The sequence below is a fragment of the Toxorhynchites rutilus genome, chromosome 1, assembly GCF_029784135.1.
Source record: "Toxorhynchites rutilus septentrionalis strain SRP chromosome 1, ASM2978413v1, whole genome shotgun sequence".
NCBI classification, from domain to species: Eukaryota; Metazoa; Arthropoda; class Insecta; order Diptera; family Culicidae; genus Toxorhynchites; species Toxorhynchites rutilus.
This window is the reverse complement of record NC_073744.1, coordinates 196781529-196803565: the sequence shown is the minus strand read 5'-3', so window position 1 is coordinate 196803565 and position 22037 is coordinate 196781529. Positions and strand designations below refer to the sequence as shown.

Sequence of the window (22037 nt, the reverse complement as noted above, 5' to 3'; positions counted from 1 at the left end):
TGCTAAAGTCATTCGGGAAAAATCATCTGCAGAGGCAGATCATGTATCTCTGTCTAACCAATACGGTAAACCAACTCGAGTAAAAATTGTTAGTGCATCTGAGCAAAACGAGAATCCAAAACCAATTACACATGAGGAAGTTCTGGCCTGGAAGTCAGATTTGAACTTAAGTATGAAGAAGGTATATAGAGGCCATCCACAGTGATTTTGCTGCAACCTGGGAGAATTATAAAGTACCAGAAATGCACGCGAAATATTCGCAGAGACTTCTAAGCGCTGTGGTGGCATATAACAGTAGCCATATTTAGGCAGTTTTTTTGTTAATGAACCCATGTTTACATATTTTCTATTCTGTTATATTCTTTCAAAATAAAAGTTGAAGTTGTTACTATACTTCCTATTATATGTATATTGCATTATATGATTTCTCAAAGCCAAATTTATCCGAAAATTCGTCAATAGAAACTTTTCTTCACCCTAGCGCCGCATACAGTTTAAGATAGGACAATGGTGTATTCGATGGACTTCTAGGAAATCTCATCCTCTACAAGTCCTACTTATAAAGTTTTTATGAATTTTGAAGTTGAGAGTCTCTAGAGTTAATTTAACGATGTTTGATCGCCTGAGAAATAAACATTTTTTACTGAAAAAGGTAAAAATCTTAAATCGTAATTTATTTTAATTTTTACCGATAGAAGATTTTGAACCGATGTTTTTCTGACAGGGTAGACCTTGATCTAAAACCCTGCGAAGGCAGAATTGAAGTTCATCTAAGTTCTATAATAATATTGTTCCTGGTATGCGTGTATCACAATGCATGAATCGACCTTACATGGCATTATATCTTTTTACTACTATATTGAATTCAATTGAATTCGGAAATTGTTTCATTCAATTAAAAATTTAATCAATACAAACAAATGATTGCTAAGCTAAGGTAGTCCCACGTCAACCTTGCGGCTATATCATAGATATAACCCACTCATTTTTTTTTCAACAATTATTTTCAAATCCTATACATATTCGAATCTAAAGAAAACAATTTTTCCATTAATATATGAATGTCAAACATTAATAGAAAAATAGCTTTTTTGTGATTCGATTATGTATTGAATTTGGAAAATAAAATTAACGTTGAAAGTTAAATTGCGATTATATATAATCGAGTCCGACCTGTAGTTGATTTCCAGCGTACACCCTAGCGTCGGCAGCTGATTTTTGCTGAATCGTGAAGTGTCAACATCTGTCAACCAAATATTGTATACAAGTCTTTGAGTTTAGCACAACAAGTTCAATTTTTACTGCGTTGAGAATGTCGAGTTTTGTTGCAAATAAGTACCGTTAGTGGGAAATTTTCATTTTCTGTTTCTATTGGAGGAAAAGTGCAGCTAGAACGCATCGAATGCTTGTGGATGTTTATCGTGACACTCCACCATAGGAGAGAGAATGGTTTGAATGATTTCATACACCCATACCTCGCTATACGGCCGCTCTTTATACGGCATTTCGCTATAACGGCCTTCTTCAATTAAGGAACGTTTTTGATTTACGGCCTAGAATGATTCGCTATAACGGCAAAAAAACTTTTACATACGGCCATATCATGCCGAACCGATATAGTGGTTCTCAAATTCTCACAGTGGTAGTTTTGTTTCTTGTCGCAAAATATTAGATCCGTTTTTTATTTTTTCATAAGGGTGCCCATTTCAAAAAATCCTAACTTTTGAACTACTGAACTGATTTAGATGATCGAAATATGAAATTGAAACCGATGAGGCTAGTCTTCTTTGAAACAAATATCACACTTGCGCAACAAAATTGGATCCTAGCCGCAATGGTCTAGTCTAGTCGAATAGGAATATTGAACGAAGACTGAAAACATGTTAATTTTGAAAAATCGTAACTCAAAAAAAAACAACACCATTCTGAATTTCGGATACGTTATGTAAAAAAAACCCAAGCTTCCAAAAAAATATATATAAAAGAATATAGCGTCCTTGGTCCCTAAACCATGTAAACTCAAAAAAAAAATACAATCAATGATTACAAAAACAAAATCCAGTTTTTTTGCAAGCGTAATATTTTTTCAAAATAAAAAAAAACAATTGGTTTAATTTGATATGTCAATCATCTGAATCGGTCCAGAATTTCAAAAGTTAAAGCTTTTTTTTAGAAAGTCATTTTTATGAAAAAGGGGAAAAAAATATTTTTCGGATCACCCCAAAATGAGAAAATAAAAAAAGCGATAAAGAACAAAACTACCAATTTTAACGAAAATCTTAGAACCACTATATCGGTTTGGCATGGAATTGCCGTATACATACACATATTTTATGTAACATGAAGTTGTTTATTGTTTATGGATTATTGTTGGTTTCCGGAGTCTGTTATTATTTTATGTACAAATATATGTACTTGTCATGTATGTATTTTTTTATTTAAATGAAATAAAAACAGGAAGTGGGTTATATCTATGGTATAACCGCAAGGGTGACATAGGACTATCGTTGATTTAGAGATCATTTGTTTGAAGTTGAATCAAAATCCAATCTGAATGAATGAATAAATGAATATTTGGGGGACTTCGAAAACGAGAGCGTTACGTTGGAGGCACAAGGTTTTATGCATCCAATATAGGATACGAAAAACCTTGTTCTGAAGAATAATCTTCAGAAGCTTTCCTGCTAACTGCACTTGATTGACAAATCATAAAACCAAATGTATTATATCGATATTTCATGGATAGAAAACATTAAAATAAACTCTTTCGCTTGAATGTAATTTTCAATTCCAAGGGGAACTGGCAGATTATTTTCCAGAAATGATTAGATCTTTCTGGAACTTTCTCGATGCTGAATGGCATCCAAACGGAAAGAATTCCGCGCGTGTATGTGTCGATCCTTCGCCGTCCACCTCCTCCAGCACGTGAGACAACGATGTTGTGTTGTCGGTGTCCTCGCGAAAAATGAATGCGTCTCACCACCAGAATAGATCTTTCCGGAACTTTCTCGATGCTGAATGGCATTCAAACGGAAAGAATTCTGCGCGTGTATGTGTCCCCTCCAGCACGTTAGGCAACGATGTTGTCTTGTCGATGTCCTCACGAAAAATGAATGCGTATCTCTACCAGAGTATCGCTTAAGTATGATTTTTGTATGTGATTAAATCGAGAGAAGGTGTGGTTTACGATAGCAATTTGGAAGGCACACTAGAGGGGAATGAACTCTCTGAGCTCTAAACTTTCGGCGACTGAGCAATAATCGATTGCGTGCGCATACAATATTTGATACGGAAATATCCTACTGATGGGGAAGAATAATCTTTAGAAGCTTTCCTGCTAATTACAGTTGGTTGAAAAATTACAAAATCAAATTAATTTGATCGATGTGTTACATGGTTAGAAAACATTAAAATAAACTCTTTCACATGAATGTATTTTTAAATTCCCAGAGTCCCATGGCATCCAAACGGAAAGAACGCGTGTATGTGTGTGTGTAGCGATGTCTTCTCGGGGAACCGTTTGTGGCATCACTCTCCTCCTGATGGATTCCCTTCTGGCCTAAGGTGCACAAACAGGCTCTTGGTGACACCGTTCATCCGCGCTTTCATGATAAACGAAGAGCTTCACCACAACAGCGACAACATGCTCCAATCGCTGTTCAATTTGAACTGAGTGGATTTCCGAGCGGCGCTCGCTTTTATACCGATTGGTGATTTTAATAGCCTGTTTTGAAAGCAATTTTAAGACTATTGAAACAAGTTTTCGGATAAAAAAGTAACAAGTATAGAACGCGTAGACATTTTATCTTTCGAATGAAGTGTTTATCATACCATTTCGTTCAGTTGTTCAGGAGCTATTAACGCTCAAAATCTCGGTCTCCGGCGTAACGCTTTCGGTTTCGAAACATTGATTTTACACCCCGGTATAGAAATGAAAGACGTAGTCCTACGTTAAAAGATAAAATGCATTTTGAATGATAAACCATGTTACATATTCAATAAATTTGGAACCAATCCGATTGAATTTGTATGAATTTATATTAGAATAATTGATACCTTATACCGCTTTTCGCTTTGCGAAGAATTAGAAACATTGCTCCATCAAGATTCGTGTCAAACACAAACGCAGCTTGCAGAAGAGTCATTGGGAGTAACTCGACAAGCTACTTCTAAACGACCCAAAGAAGCAGGATACACCCAAAAGCAAGGAATTTATGTTCCATAAGAATTAGAAAAAATCGACCAAATAATTTTATTCATTAATCATTGTGATGTGTCCACAGATATGACTGACGAGACATGGCTTAAAGCTGATATTTGCTCAAATTACAATATAAATGGATAAAGAACGATCTTCTCTTGTCGTGAGGTATCTGCTGGTGCTTTGGCTGTATTCGTTATAAATTCAATTCAACCTCATATGATTGACAATCAAAATTCAGACGGATTTCATTTCATACATAGAGAGCAGTGGAGTAGGGTACGAGTGAGGCGAGGGGGGTGGTCCGCCCGGGGTTTTATCCTCAGGGGGTGTCATCTATGATCATAATTAGTATATTCCATTTTCGAAAACACAAATTCTTCAAGATTTCGAGTGAACGGCATCCGTCACCTGAACCTCACAGTTTTGCAAACTGCAGTGCGAAAGTAGTAAAGGCAAGTTCCTCATCAAAATATACCACTTAAAATTGTCTCTTCCGATGAAATGTTCCAATCCATTACTTACGAGTTGTACAAGTATGAAAACGAATTTTCTGTCTTATTTGTGTGTTTACCATCGATAGCTGTACGTTTTCCCATCTTTCTGGCAATTTGTGGATGCCACGTCAAAAAAAAAAACTTGAAGTGGGTTATATCTGTGATATATCGCTGACTCTGTAATCGTTTGTTTGAAGTTGTATCTGAATCGATTCTCAATGAATGAATGAATAATTATTTCTAAAGATTGCTGAAAGTTTTCCTTGTTAGTGTGTGAGTGGATGATGTAGTATCGGGCCCCTCGTGGCATTGTATGACAGGATAGAATGCTGATAGGGCAGAAGTAGAAAGAAAGCAGATTGACAGACAGGGAGAGGAGTGAACACACGTGGATGGAAAGTGTCGGAAAAATATAACTCGGTTTTATAAAAGCTATCAAGTGTTTTAATTGCTGCTCGAATACTACAATTGGCGACGAGGGTAGAGCGATAAAGGTATGCAATGAATTTTTAGTGAAAACATGAAACGAATAGAAGTGCTTGAGAATGAAATTTAGGAGCATCAAATATGGCGATGATTTTCGGCTTGAATGCGTTTTTTTATAATGGCGCCCTTGAATGACTATGCTAGTGATATATAGCAACAGAAAAATGAAAAGCATAATGTAAGAAATACGAGAAAAAATATGTATGCAGTTTTATTTTGTGTTGGTTAAACTTCCCAAAAAAAAAAAGATTTCTGTTTAAATATTACTATATGTGTCAATTGTGTCTAACAAAGATTTTATTATTGATTTGTCCCTGTTGTCTAACAGGAGAAGAACATGTGGGTTGTTCTCAGGTTTGTCCCTGTTGTTTAACAGGAGGAGAACATGTGGGTTGTTCTCGGATTTTGTTCCTGTTGTCTAACAGGAGGAGAACATGTGGGTTGTTCTCGGGCAAGTTCCTGTTGTATAACAGGGGATGAAATGTAAATGGTCTTCGAATGTTTCTTTGCTAATAAGTAGAGGAATTATTCGAACATTTCGAATATTCTAGAACTTTGAAACGTTGATTTGTTTATTAGAAATTAGAAATATATACAAAACAAATGAAATACAATGCGATATTTGTTTTTTTATATATGTTTCGTTTGGAAAGATGAGTCCATATAATGTATTGGTGATGTTGTTTAAGAAATGTCTACACTTATATTTTTGGATGGATAATTCTCGGCCAATCCCACAATTTCGCTGCGATGAGATAGAGAAGCAAAAACTGTTCAAAGAGTGGAGGATCTGGAAAGGAAGTCTCGAATGTTATTTTGATGCTTACGGAATTGATGACCAGAAGCAGAAGAGGGCTAAACTGTTACATTTTGGCGGTCCGCAGCTACAAAGAATATTTCAGAATCTTCCGGACAGAAAATTTCCCTATAGTCTCATTGGAGAAGAAATGGTACGACGTGGCGATTAATGCTCTAGATGTCTTCTTCAAACCGTACCGTCAGGATTGCCTGTAACGCTATAAGCTGAAGCAGATGAAGCAGAAACATGGGGAGCGGTTCGCTGACTTCGTCCTCCGGTTACGACAACAAATCGCTGATTGTGGACTTGACAAGTATGCGGAAGAAGTTCGGTGCATCTTGACGGAGATATTTTTAACGGATGCAGTCGTTGAAGGATGCCAATCGTAAGAGCTTCGTCGAAGAATACTCCAGCAGGACCGACCGTTTACTGAAATTGAATCCATTGGAGTCACTCTCGAAGGCATAGATAATCAGGTAAAAGATTTTGATGGAAGGTGCAAACAAGTTGAAGGAAGTCAACAGGTTTTCAAAGTTAGCGGAGCGCGAAGGGCATACCACAAGAGAAATCAACAGCAAAGTGAGCTAAAGCGAAGATTCACAGAGAAATTAGGGCCCATTTGTTTCAATTGCGGACGTCGTGACCACATTTCGTCTTCCGAGAACTGTCCCGCGAAAGGAAAGATATGTCATCTCTGCAAACGTGTAGGACACTTCTCAACTCGTTGTCGTGTTTGGAAGTCGAACAACAATGTTCCAGCACAGGTGAAAAAGGTACTGGTTGTAGAAACATCTGAAGATCAACCTAGCACCGGTACGGAGGAACTTAGTGTGAATAATTATTATACATTTTATTCGGGCAATGAGTAATTCAATGTGATGTTGGGGGAGTAAAACTGGATCTTCTTGTGGATTCTGGGTCAGATGTAAATTTGATTCCGGATCATGACTGGGAAGCTCTAAAGCAAGCAAACGTGATGGTCCACCAGTGCATACAAGGCAGTTCGAAGATAATCAAGGGATACGCCAGCAATAACCTTCTAAGCATCTTAGGAACGTTCGTGACTGATGTAACGATTGGAAGAAAAACGGTTCGTGCTGAATTTTTCGTCATCAAAGGTGGTCAAAGATGTTTGTTGGGAGACAAGTCTTCGAAAGAGTTAGAAGTTCTGAAAGTTGGATTACACATTAACCAGATCGCCGCAGGTATACAGCCGTTTACGAAAATCAAAAATGTTCAAGTTCAGATCCACACAGACCCAGAAATCAAGCCTGTATTCCAACCAGTGCGTCGTGTCCCAATTCCATTGGAAGCTGCCGTAGATAGAAAACTGGATCAACTCTTGGTAAAAGATATTATTGAGGTGAAGCGTGGTCCAGCCACATGGGTTTCACCGCTGGTTGTAGTCGGGAAAAGTAACGGAGAGCCGAGATCTTCGACGGGTAAACAACGCTGTCCTTGGAGAACGTCATCCAATGCCAGTTGTCGATGAGTATCTGGCTAGACTTGGGAAGGGTAAACTATGGAGTAAACTTGATATTAAAGATGCTTTTCTCCAGGTTGAATTAGCGCCAGAGTCTAGAGATGTTACAACATTCATAACAAACAAAGGGCTCTTTGGCTTCAAAAGACTCCCTTTTGGTCTTGTTATTGCCCTCTAGCTGTTTCAGAAAGTAATGAACCAAATATTATCAGGATGTGCGGGTACTTTTTGGTATTTGAATGATGTGATTGTGGAGGGTTGTGTGTTGAAAGAACATGACGAAAGATTGAATAATGTTATACGACGTTTCGACGAATGGAACGTGAAGTTAAATTGGGACAAGTGTGTTTTCCGTGTGGACAAAATTGATTTCCTTGGCCACACGATTTCTGCTGATGGTATATTCCCGATTACTGACAAGATTGACGCTATTTTAACTTTTCGACGTCCAGAAAATGAGGCGGAAACTCGCAGTTTTTTGGGACTAGTCAATTATTTGAGCAAATTTATACCTGATTTGGCTACACTCGATGAACCACTTAGAACGTTAACTAGGAAGGGCACAAAATTTGTCTGGACCAAAGAGCATCAGAGATCATTCGAGCATATTAAAGAGCAAATGTCAAAAGCACAAAAAATTAGGATTTTTCAATAAAGAGGACCGAACATCTATAATGGCAGACGCCAGTCCGACTGGACTCGGTGCATTACTGCTGCAAACAGATGCTTCAGGGAGCAGCAGAATCGTAAGCTGTGCATCCAAATCGTTAACGGACACCGAAAAGAAATACTGTCAGACTGAAAAGGAGGCTCTGGCGATTGTATGGAGCGTTGAGCGATTCTACGTTTATTTGTATGGAAGTGAATTTGATATACTAACCGACTGCAAGGCTTTGGAATATTTATTCACCGTACGTTCCAGACCCTGTGCCAGAATAGAGAGATGGGTCTTACGACTACAAGCTTTTGACTTCAAAGTGATCTAAATTCCAGGTGAAAAGAATGTAGCAGATGTTTTGTCGCGTCTAGGTACGCTCAGTGCTGTACCATTCGATTCTTCAGAGGAGTTGATTATCAGGCAAGTAGCGTTAGCAGCAGCAACGACGACTGCATTAAATTGGGACGAAATTGTTACAACTTCACAGCAAGATTCGGAAATACGGAAGATAATTGAGTGTTTAGAAAACGATCATGTTGACGAGCACCAATATCTTTTCGGGTTGTTGCCAGCGAACTATGTAGATGTGGTGATGTTCTTCTGAGTACGGATAGGATTGTGATTCCGGCTGCCTTGCGCAACAAGATACTGCTGGTAGCCCATGAAGGTCATGTTGGGATGAGCATGATGAAGTCTCATCTTCACAGCGCTGTATGGTGGCCTAAAATGGATTCAGCTGTGGAAGATTTTGTTAAAAAGTGTCGTCCATGTACATTAGTAGCTGCTCCGGAACCACCACTGCCCATGATTCGCAAGGAGATGCCTTATGGACCTTGGGAAGAGATTGCTATTGATTTTTTGGGTCCGTTACCAGAAGGTCAGACGCTTCTTGTCATAGTGGATTATTACAGCCGCTTTATTGAGGTTTGTGAAATGGTACAAATTACTGCTAAAGAAACTATTATGCAATTATCAAGGGTTTTCCGTCGGTTTGGCATACCAATGACTTTGCGAGCAGATAATGGTCCGCAGTTGAACGTAGCTTGTGAAGAATTCAAAATTTTTTTGTGATGACATGGCTATTCGTCTGGTTAATACAATTCCGTACTGGCCACAGCAAAACGGAGAGGTTGAAAGGCAAAATCGTTCTATATTGAAGAGACTGAAAATCGCATAAGAATTAGGACAAGATTGGAGAAAAATTCTTGATCAATATATCTTATCGTATCATGCAATTCCGCATCGTACTACTGGCCGTTCGCCGTCTGAGTTGATGTTCGGAAGAAGGATTCGTAGCAAACTTCCACAGGTTCCTCGTGAAGTCCATGCTGATGAGGAGGCAACTGACGGTGATCGGCTGAGGAAAGAGAAAGGGAGAGTTTACGCGGACAAGAAACGACGTGCTCGTCAGAACGATATCGGTACTTGCAAAGAGATTCTGGAAAGATAACAAGTTGAGCACGGACTTTTTACCAGAGGAATTTATAGTAATCAGAAGAAGCGGTGCAGACGTTATTATTCGATCAAAGAAAAGCGGTAAGGAGTATAGACGAAACATAGCGCACTTGAAGAAGCTGCAAGATAAACATCTACCTGAAGAAGTCCAGCCGGTGAATTCTGAAACTGGTGATTCACGTCCAGAGATGGAATAAACGGAAAATGTCAGTGTTCCTGTCGACGGGGAGCATAATTTTAAGAGAAGCAGGAAAGAACCAACAAAATTTCAAGATTACGTACCGCATTGAAAATGAACAAAAAATAAAATAAAAGGGGGATTGTAGTATCGGGCCCCTCGTGGCATTGTATGACAGGATAGAATGCTGATAGGGCAGAAGTAGAAAGAAAGCAGATTGACAGACAGGGAGAGGAGTGAACACACGTGGATGGAAAGTGTCGGAAAAATATAACTCGGTTTTATAAAAGTTATCAAGTGTTTTAATTGCTGCTCGAATACTACAGATGAGTATGAGTATGAAATTGTTATAAACATTAAATCCAATTATTTCGAACTTGTTGATGGCCCAGAAAAGATCAGTTGGGTTTGTGTGGCTTTTCAAAGGAAACTGATTAAGTTTGATACATAATTCTATTTTGTTCTCGTGAGAATAATACACGACAGTTTTCATAACCACTCCATGCGGAAGCAGAATAGCGCAAATCTTCCGTTGCTCGAACGCATTTACAAGCGAACACTTCCTCATGACCATTCCATGCGAAAGCAAAACTGAAACTGATGCTCTTGGATACTATTACATTACGGAAAATGAATGCGTAAATCTTCCTTTGCTCGAGCGCATTTGCAAGCTCGAGCGTTTATGCAAGGAAGAATCTGCCAATTCACCACGTTTTACCACAAGAGGGAATACCTTTATAGAGTGATTCCCCTTCGATTTACCATCAAAATCATCGTGAGGGAAGTAACGCAAATATCGCGATTAATTAAGCTTAAGTGCTTAAGTGGTGCTCCCGTGGCCGAGTGGTTAGCGTCAAACCTAACATGCCGGGGGTTCAGGTTCGATTCCCGTTCTGGTCGGGGAAATTTTTCTTCCAAGAAATTTCCTCTGACTTGCACTGTGGTCACGCGTATTCTAGAGCTTGCCACTCAGAATGCATTCAAGGCGTGTTATTGACGTAGGACTACGTCTAACCGGAAGATATAGGGGGTGAAATGGAAATCTAGGCACTGAACAAGTAGGAAAAAATGCAAGATTTGGAACGCTTATAACTCGAGCATTTCTCAATAGATCGCAAAGGTTTTTGCATCAATTGATAGGAAATATATCTACGCATCTATCATAACGAATAACATTTCATTTTTCTTGAGATAAATAATTGAATAATTGTGAAATATCAAGCATTGTCCAAATACACTATGTGCCCATTTTTGATTGGTCCATTTTGTGCTCCTCAAATCGTACCGACCAAAACGGGCAACCAGAGCAGCAGCGAAATAGAATGAAGCACGATTGGAAAGGAAAAAGAAAAAAATGAGGGAAACATTGGTCGCAGTCTCACACATGCGTAATTCTCGAGCCAGCCAGTCAGCTTAAAAATCCCCTCTCCGCTGCCGTAACGATCATTCTCATCCGAACCGTACACCACATCGTTTCGCATCACCTCACATCAACAAACCAACACAAGCAGCCATGGTTGGATATGGCAAAGGAGGAAAAGTGAAGGGAAAGGCAAAATCCCGCTCGAACCGTGGTGGTCTGCAATTTCCCGTAGGTGTATCCGCCAATTACACCGGAAAAGGTAGCTAGGTCGAGCGCGTTAGTACCTGTGCACCAGTCCACCTAGCCGGCGTTATATAGTTTCGGCCGCCGGAGTGATCGAGTTGGCTGGCAAAGCTGCTCATGACGATAAGAAAACCTGCATTCGGAACATAACACATTCGGTTCGGCGGACATCAAGACAACAGGCAGTTGCAGCGAATGGCGAGTGGCAAACGCAATCGCAAAACGGCATCAGGTAGCAGAAGAAAAAAGTTTGTTCTTTATACAAACTGCTTTGGTGGCAAATCCAGAACAAGGCGGCATCGAGGGCGTTCGAAATGGTTTTTTTCAAAACCACGAGTACTAAGTTTTCTAAATTGGAACCATTCCATAAAACAAGGCGCTTTTCAGGGCCATTAAACCTTCCAAAAAAGAGTTTAGGAAATAAAGTTCAATGCTTTCTAAAACATTATCCAAAATAATAATAAAACACAAATTGATGTTTTCATAATTTGTTTGCCAGGATTTGATGAGTATGTGAATTTGGCAGTTGTTCTGAGCTTATTGATAGTTGGGGACTTTCCTGATTATTCAATTTTCACCAATTCTTAAATTGTTTCCAGATTGAAAGTACAGTAATCTACAATTAGTTCGACATTTAGCTAATTGGACGGACATGTAATGTGACTTATTTAGTTGGACATTTTTGTAAACATAGAGATCCAAATTATGATCCCACATTGAAAGTCGACACTGTACCACTGTCATCGCAAATGTTCAATTACAGGTTAAAATTACCTCCAATCCGGCACTGAGTGGTGGTAATGCGACGTGCCATTGAATGTAATTTACTGTAAAATATGTCACAAGCTGGATGGGAAGAAATTTTCCAACTGTGAAAGCTGTGGCGAGTGACAACAAATCGCTAAACAGGAAGGTTTAGCCGAACAAGATGGGGATATCGAGTGATAACAAAACAATAAACTCTTTAGACTTTTTGTGATCCTGAAAAGGACCCTTTTTAGTCTGTATGTGAATCCAACGAGCGAACAAATCGTAATGAATGTATTTTTTTGCCATCGCTCCCTTTTAACGCTCATTCGTTCGTCTCGTTGGACCCGCCCCTTTGGCTGAGTCTGCCGATTTGTCTCTATCCTGTGAGTGTGTACCGCTAGAGTATAAAACACGCGGACCCCAAAAAAAATATCTTATTTTCTTTCAAACCGTACCCCCCGTGTGGTTGTACGGCATCGGCATCGTGTACTCAACAAAGGAGGAAAAGAGAAGGGAAAGGCAAAATCTCGCTCGAACCGTGGTGGTCTGCAATTTCCCGTAGGTGTATCCGCCAATTGCACCGGAAAAGGTAGCTAGGTCGAGCGCGTTAGTACCTGTGTACCAGTCCACCTAGCCGGCGTTATATAGTTTCGGCCGCCGGAGTGATCAAGTTAGCTGGCAAAGCTGCTCGCGACGATAAGAAAACCTGCATTCGGAACATAACACATTCGGTTCGGCGGACATCAAGACAACAGGCAGTTGCAGCGAATGGCGAGTGGCAAACGCAATTGCAAAACGGCATCAGGTAGCAGAAGAAAAAAGTTTGTTCTTTATACAAACTGCTTTGGTGGCAAATCCAGAACAAGGCGGCATCGAGGGCGTTCGAAATGGTTTTTTTCAAAACCACGAGTACTAAGTTTTCTAAATTGGAACCATTCCATGAAACAAGGCGCTTTTCAGGGCCATTAAACCTTCCAAAAAAGAGTTTAGGAAATAAAGTTCAATGCTTTCTAAAACATTATCCAAAATAATAATAAAACACAAATTGATGTTTTCATAATTTGTTTGCCAGGATTTGATGAGTATGTGAATTTGGCAGTTGTTCTGAGCTTATTGATAGTTGGGGACTTTCCTGATTATTCAATTTTCACCAATTCTTAAATTGTTTCCAGATTGAAAGTACAGTAATCTACAATTAGTTCGACATTTAGCTAATTGGATGGACATGTAATGTGACTTATTTAGTTGGACATTTTTGTAAACATAGAGATCCAAATTATGATCTCACATTGAAAGTCGACATTGTACCACTGTCATCGCAAATGTTCAATTACAGGTTAAAATTACCTCCAATCCGGCACTGAGTGGTGGTAATGCGACGTGCCATTGAATGTAATTTACTGTAAAATATGTCACAAGCTGGATGGGAAGAAATTTTCCGACTGTGAAAGCTGTGGCGAGTGATAACAAATCGCTAAACAGGAAGGTTTAGCCGAACAAGATGGGAATATCGAGTGATAACAAAAACACAACACCAAAGGTTCTTTTCAGAACCATTAACATATTCATAAAGAGTAAACAGTAAACTAATCCATTTTTCAGGTAGATAGGTAGGTATTCACGTAGATGAAGAAAATAAAACAATATATTTAAAATATATATTTAACAAAAGCTGTCCCCTTTGCATAGTCCTACGTCACTTCGGTTATGTCCCCGACATTACCCACCCGTCTTTTTGGCATAGAAATCTCAACTAAGTACTAATGAAAATGACGCAAGTAATACTACGTTGAGACGGCGGAGTTCCTCTAGGAACGTTAGTGCCATATAAGAAGAAGAAGAAGAAGAAGTGCTTAAGTGTGTTAACGGTAGGACACTGAGTAAATGCATATATGCAGAAATATAAATAGATTTATTGAACCTTTAAAACACCGAAATCGATCAAGTCGATCAAGACGAAAATAATTTACTGAGGCTATGTGTCATATTTATGTTTTAATGGCATTTCGCTGCTCATGACACTCATCACAACATCACACCCTTCAACGTGAATAGAATTACGTCTCAAAATTTGGACAGCACGACGCAAACAAGTCACCTTCTCCCGAATGATGAGATAAACATGTTTGAACAAACACTCACACTCACACGCACACTCGACAAATACAAAAAATCTATGAGTAAACAAATTCACCTCCGAAGCGGAGAAGATTTCACCCCTTATATATACGATCATCACCGCGATATGCGCGCTTCGATATAATCAATGCGCACCATACCCGATGACAGCGGAATTTGTTTACGCAACACAAAACCACGCGCCGCCGCCTACGCCGCCATTGATAGCACAACATACTGCGATCCTTCTGTCAAGCTCTACTGTGATTGAGGTTACCCTTAGAAAAATCCTCGGTCGAAAACTACTAAATACATTTGGTAATGCAAAATTAATAGAATGTACAAATTTTTTGTACATATTGTCAACAAACCCGCATCCCTACCAGAGATTAGTATATTTTACTCGATAACATTAGTATGCTTGTCATATCTGAAAATTGGCGAGAAAAGCGCGTATTAACCATTTTCATTGTTCCCATAAGGCAATACGGAGGTATAATAAGGATATAATTCTGATACGTGCATTTTCGGCGAGAAAATGTAGCCGATATTGGGCTTCCGAATCATGGTTCTGCTTGACATATGTGTTTATTAGTACGGTCGAAAATGACTATAGATTGGTAGTATTTACCAAAAAATTCGTTATATTTACTAATTATTTCTCTCAGTGTAGGTGCCGCCGCCAATCGATTCATCAGTCAATCACCCGGAATCAATTGTCGGAGGAGAAATGTGCGTTGCAAAATGTGGAGATTTATTGCATAATAAATCTAGAATAATATCTGCGATAACACACTCACTTAGATCACTTTAACCCTGCCATTTGAATTTTATGATTGTTAGAGATTAACATAACTATTTAGCACAATCGTCCGCTACTTTTTGCTATACTCTTCCCAATTTGATGGTGGCCTAAACGTAAGTGGCTAACAATGGGTCATTACTTGTAATTAATAGCCTTGATAACTATCACTTTTCTGACCGGTAAAGTTGCTTTCTTTTCAAGGGAGAATTAATGTCTTATGTTTGTGTTAAAACGCGGTGAAACGGTGAAAACGAGGGCTTTCCACTTCTTTTTTACATATGATTCAAGAAATTATACAGTTCAGATGATCGAGCAGAATCCATGCTTCAAAAACAGAATTCGTGGGCTCACGAGCCCACAAAAAAATAAGTGTCGACCTTCGCTACGTTTTTGGTCGGTCTTAATTTTTCCCCGTCCACGCATCTCCCCTACTATTTAACCACACTGCACGGTCGACCTTTCGAACCTTTTAGCATCTGACGAGATCGCTCTCAAGATGTTCCACCACGCAATAATAGTTCATTATGAAGGTGGCATCGGAGCTATAATTAAACCGTTTGTGATTTATGAAATGAAGTACTGCGTTGTATACACCGGTGACGCTGGAAGATGTACTATTTTTCATTGTTTCAGTTATCTACACTCATTGAATGTTCGACATTGAACTTTTGGAACAATCCCACTTCCTTCGATATTTGTGCTCTTCCGGTCATCCGGACTCTTGCAAAGTGCGAATAAAAAAACACAAAGCAAGCGGTGTAATCAGTGTCACCGAAATTTCACATCGCAGCAATTGTGCCATCGTGTTTTTGGTCTGAAAAGTGTATACCACCCCCGTCATCACCCTCGGTCGCTAGTCAGAGCTCCAAGAAGCTCAATAGTTTTCTCACGTGTGTGTTCAAATTTGCGGAATAAGGGTCGGAGAAATGGGACCCATTGGTTTGCCCAATTGTTCGGGCAAACAATACCCCCCTAGTCGCGCAAATATGGGGGAGACCCCGTAAGTATTTATGTCAAAGCACCCCCGATCGAAAATGGGACGAACCGCACACGCTAATGCAGCCATATGTGAAAGCGAGCAAAAGCTGCGCGTGTTCGACGAGGTGGCGGTTTATTTTTCGCCGGCTGATTCACCAAATTATGTAATTAATAAGCTAGCGCGCGTATGATCCAATAAATGCACACATCACTTACGCGATCGGTGCACATCAATCAAATTTGATTTCTTTTCAATCACCTGCAGCAGCGGAGATCTGCCGGGGACCAACGACGGCGGCATTCGGTAACACGGCTGCTAGTTGTGTGCCAGCGCTATTATGCAACATTAGCGGCAATAAACATCCAAAACGCGGCGGCAGCCACCAAAGTTACCACTAAACCCCGACCGACCGCCGGGGTCCGTATGAAGTGACTTGCCTCGATAACTTGTTTCGTCCCGAAAAAAAAGCGAAAGTGACCAAGCAGGTTCACCGTCAATGCTGGCTCTGGCTGATAGCGGGGTATATTATGAAGGAAGAATGAGAAAAAGCGACAGACAAAAAAAAACACCAGCGGCAAGAAAGATCGCGGATTCGAACATTTATAAAACATGAATTTTCAGTCATCATCATCGACAGAGACCGTGTTGCCGGGAGGACAAAAATGAAAAGGATTGCTGTGTCATTTTCGTGTACATATCATAATCAAATTACTATTTCCAGCTCAGAAAATTTCTTTTTCAATACTGCCCTACCCCTCACCATCCCCCTTACTCCCCTAAAAACATTCCTACCCCTGCAAAGAAATGTGAAAACAATGTGTTTATTTGTTTATCATTATTAGTGCGCGGTTCAATCTGATAGGATGGGGAAAAATCAAGTTTCTGTAGATATCCGTAATCACGTATCACGTGTGCACCCGTGGCCGAGTGGTTAGCGTCCAACATTATCATGCCGGGTGTTCGGGTTCGATTCCCGTTCTGGTTGGGGGATTTTTCATCTTCCGGCTTGCACTGTGGTCACGCGTATTCTAGAGCTTGCCACTCCAGAGTACATTCAAGGCGTGTTGTTATTCGGCATAGAAATCTCAACCAAGTATTAATGAACGACGCTAGTTAATGAATACGTTGAGACGGCAAAAGTTCCACAGGGAACGTTAACGCCATTCAAGAAGAAGAAGAAGATATCCGTAAACTTATGGTTAAACCCCGTCAGAATAGTCTTTCTTATAGAGAAATTGCTCAAAAATACGATTTAAGTGACGCAGGAGCACGAAAAATGTAACAAAAAGTCACAGAAGGTTGTGTCCGAGACACGACCGCATACTTGACGTAGGATTACGTTGGGCTATCTGTCGCATGCTGATTTTGGATATGTTTGAAAAAATATATTGTTAAACTCTTTGATAATGTCTGATGGCCCTAAAAAGGGCCGTTTGATTTGGTTATTGGGTATTTTTTGTTCACTTCACCAGTGTTACAATCGAGCTTTCGGTATCAGTGATAGAAAGTTGTTTCAGCTCCGATGCACGTTTACGTGATTGGCGCTCATATTGCGTAAACATATATTCCGACATATTTACTCGCGTAAAACTTTATGGAGCAACAAAAACAACAATTCACTTCTGTTGTTTTTTTTTTTGGCAGCAGTAGCTTTATTCGGAGCCGCTGCTGCTTATTTCTGTTTTTATTTTGGTGGTTTTCGTTGACACCACCACGTCGAGCTAAACGGCGGATAGCGAGTTTGATACACTGGATATTGTTATGTAGAACCTTGCGATACGCTTCGATCCTCCTTTGTCTTCCTTGCCGCATGAAGTCATTCTGGTTGATGTTGATCTGATGTGATCACACTTGAAACACTAAAAACATAGATGTTTATCGATCTGAGCCTCGAACAAAATGAGAAATCTGACTGAGTAGCAGCAGCAGCAGAAAGAGAGAGCATGCCTGAAACTTTCTGCTCATGATGCTTGCTGTTGCCATTAGTACTGGACCGATGCGAGACACAGCTCGATTGTTGATGTTAGGCCTCGATGTTTCCCGCCACAGCTGCTGCTACTGCCACTTAAGTTCGATATGAGACACAGCTCAATTGTTGGCCGCTCAGATTCGATGCTCGTCTTGAAGTTCGCTGCTGCACTTTCACGATTCCATGAAGCGTGTGCTCGCACTTCTGATGGAGAGAGCGTGCCCGAAATGCTAGTAGTAGAGTAGTAGTAGTTTGCCGCTGCTTATACTGCCATAGAAGCTCGATGTGAGGCACAGTTAGCCTATTGACCACACAGCTTCGATGCTCGTCTATATATTAGCCGCGTCCACTGCTCCTGCTCTCCACTGTTGTCCGTTCCACGTCCGTTGTAAAAATGAATCAAATCCACGAACGCTCCTTCCTTTTATATCATTTGGTATGTGTGAAGTAGGCGCCTCCTACTCGATTGTCATGCAGCTTGCCGGTGAACGAACGAATCGGGCGCGAAAAAGAAATGACGTCAATTTCGACCAATCAGGACTAGTTATCTCTGTTTGGATAGGGGTTGAGATTTTTTAATTGTTCGATAGTTAGTTACATGATATATATTATTTTATTCAATGTGAAAAATTATTATGGAGTGCCGACATGAAAGAGCAATAAGCGTTTGGAATTGGACGGATTTCTCATTTATTTTCTAACGATCATTTATTTTCTAAATGGGAAGCAGTTGACATGCTACGCTGCGCTTTTATGTACATGAAAAACCCCTTTTAACATGCGGGGAAATATTTTATATGAAAATTGCCAGATGTCAATGTTGCCAAGCGTAGTTATTGATAGATAAACGGACGCCGAACCGAATAGCGATGAACGCACCCATATCACGAACTTCGACATTTGATTTGCTATTATGGTGCTACTCGCCCGTGTAGTTCGTGCAAAGGCATCGACAAAATATTATTTTAGAAAATTCCTTGAGGCATTTGTCTGAAACGTGCTGTGTATGACCGGAGCCGTTCCGCTATATATATGCATACATATGTCATTCGCCTCCCTTACCGCATCCAGTCAGGTTGGTTGATGGAAAGTATGTTTCTGACGTGATAAGTTTCCTGTTAGTTGCACATGATCAAAGAAAATGTAAAAATAAACAGTATTTTTGATCATAGTTTTATATCATTTTTATGATAAGTGGAAAACAATAAATTAAACTCTTTCGTTTCAAAGCAATATCGAAAGTCCTGAAAAGGACTGGAATGGTTAAATGGGTTGTACGGAATCTGCTGCGTGCTAATGTGAGGTTTCAGTCGGATGTAGTAGTTGTTAACTTTTTGGCAGCGGTAGTTTTTTCGGAGCCGCTGCTGCTTTCCTTGGCTTTGGCATCTTCGGCTTCTGTTCGTCGGTTTGCAAGGGTTTCGTTGACACCATCACGGTGAGCTAAACAACGGATAGCGGGTTTGATACACTGGATGTTGTCATGTGGAACCTTGCGATACACTCTTCCTTAACCGGGTCCTTTGTCTCCTTTACCTCCATTACCGCATCCAATTGTATTGGCAATGCACACTAGAAACACAGATGTTTATCGATCTGAGCGTCCAACAAGAATGAGAAATCTGACTGAGTAGCTGCAGCAGCAGCAGTAGAGAAAGAGAGCATGCCTGAAACTCTCTACTCATGATGTTTGTTATTGCCAACAGTAGCGGACCGATGCGAGACACAGCTCGATTGTTAAGGTTTGGACTCGATGTTTACCGCCGCTGCTGCTACTACTGCCACTTAAGTGAGACACAGCTCAATTGTTGGCCGCTCAGATTCGATGCTGCACTTTCACGATGCCAAGCAGTCTTCCGAAAAACACTTACACATGTCCACGCGATGTGAAAATTCCATGTTTTTGTTTGAATTCGAACATGATTCTCGCTAGTGTTGAGTGTCTATCCCCAACACGAACAATGATACACAAAAATAGACATGTGAAAACAAACACGATGTTTATAATTCAAGAACATCATGTACAAACATATCACCCGATGTCGCAGTATTCATTGCTTTCGTTTCGTTTCTTTTCATACACGGAAAGAAATTATTCATCCCAAAACATTTCTTCGTAGAATACTTTTTCACAGAAACGAACTTGAAATTTAGTTCGCATTTCAAAAATTGCACGAACTAAGAGGCTATAAGTTCATGCACCAAAATATATATTTTTATTAAGGCTCATATGGCGTCAGCATAACGGGGCCGGGAGTTCAATATTTTGACAATGTTTGCTTACAACTATGTTAGTAATATGTAACCGATTACTCGCGGTTGGCTCGAGGTTAGTATTACAAGTGTTCTCATAATTGGGATGTTGCAGTCTTCAGTGTTCTGTACGAGTGCCCGACATGGGATACTTCCTATTGGGATGCAGCTGACCGTTAATCAGCAACGACCCCCTAGTCTGCACCCCATATCTAGCGTGGTGCGGCTTTTCGACTTGAGGAATCCAGGATAGAATGATCACTAGCCGGCGCAATCATCAGCTCGTGTAGAGTTGTCATGAGCGGTACAACCTTTGGCTCTTGTTGAATGATCAGTGGACTGTACAACCTTCGGCCCGTGTATCTGTTAAGAGTGTGTGTATGTATTGCCGCGACTAAGTAAAAGTTTATAGATCGTTCATGCACATTTTGCAAGTCTGATTAAATAATCCTTGGTTTCGTTCAAAGAAAACATTCTCTGAATAGGAAGAAGCTTTCTTTTTTTTTTGCGTGCATGTTGGCAATTAAAGTCTGGGGAGCCGACTGCATAGCGGGCGACGTCGTACAAATGCTGACCAAAAAAATAAATACCCAAAAATTAGTTTTAGATGCAACCTTCAGCGGCACACAGCAGAACCAGCAGAGAAATTTCAGCGGCTAAAACACACCATTAATTTCTCGATGTTATCACCAACTGAATGAAGGAAGAAACTAAAAGCTACACTTACACTGCACTACATATGCTATGTGTGCATGCGATTGCATCATCCTTTCTTCTCCTCTTCTCCGCTCGTTTTATAGCTCGGGTCGCGATCGTCGCGAACAAGCAGTATTGGCCATTTGTATTCAAAGATCCAGCCAAAATTGTTGCTCCCGTGGTCGAGTGGTTAGCGTCACGCCTAACATGTCACTGCTGAATAATTCAATTTTAGTACTTGTTCAAATAGCTAATAATAGCGAATGTTACATGAATTCAATATATAAATTGATGCGTGCACTAAATAATGATATCAAATGTGAAAAACTCTCATATAAATCGATGTTTATTTTGTTCAGAACAGAAAAAGAGGTTTATTTTATTTGCCCAATATTTTTGATGAAGCACCCATTGTCATGAAAGGAAAGCATTTTTTCCATGTCAACATACCAACACACCACGCGTTGAGTGGTGGTGGTGTGGTGTCCGATTCGCTTCTTCTACACTCTACGCACTGCCGGTGCTTGGGGTGAAAATGCAAGAGAAACTGTACACCATGTTCGAACATCATGTGAAACATTGGGATTAAACATCGTATGTCCAAACATACCACGAATACAAACATGTCACATTTTCTAACATAGGTACGAAAAAATCATGTTTGTACTCAATCACAAAACTGTGAACAGCAGCGTGGACATGTTTATTCCGGACGCAGGGTTTTTTGTGAAACATGGAAGACTGATGCCAAGAAACGTTCTCGCACTTTTGACGGAGAGAGCGTGCCTGAAACGATCCGCTCGTGATGCTTGCTGCTGCCACTAGTAGTAGACCGGTTCCAACAACCGTTGCTACTGTTTGCCGCTGCTTATGCTGCCATAGAAGCTCGATGTGAGACACAGCTCGCATTTTGACCGCTCAACTTCTATGCTCGCCTATATATTAGCCGCTTCCACTGCTGCTGCTCTCCACTTGTTGTTGTCCGTTGTAAGAATGAATGAGATCCACGAATGCGCGCTCGTTTTATATCATTTGTTATGTGTGAAGTAGGCGCCTCCTACTCGATTGCCATGCAGCTTGCCGGTGAGAGAACGAATCGGGCGCGAA

The 22037-nt window shown here is 40.2% G+C and overlaps 1 protein-coding gene and 1 long non-coding RNA gene across 9 annotated transcripts in view; one reads left to right on the top strand and one right to left on the bottom strand.

Annotated features, from left to right (window-relative positions):
* The window catches only part of LOC129762170 (uncharacterized), a 147422-nt gene that overhangs the window by 36757 nt on the left and 88628 nt on the right, over window positions 1-22037 (bottom strand). The window lies entirely within an intron of this gene.
* LOC129762184 (uncharacterized) overlaps window positions 5068-22037 on the top strand; it is a 132958-nt gene continuing 115988 nt past the window's right edge. Inside the window, exon 1 of the long non-coding RNA XR_008740569.1 lies at window positions 5068-5192. This is a non-coding gene — a long non-coding RNA (uncharacterized LOC129762184). The remainder of the gene's footprint in view (window positions 5193-22037) is intronic.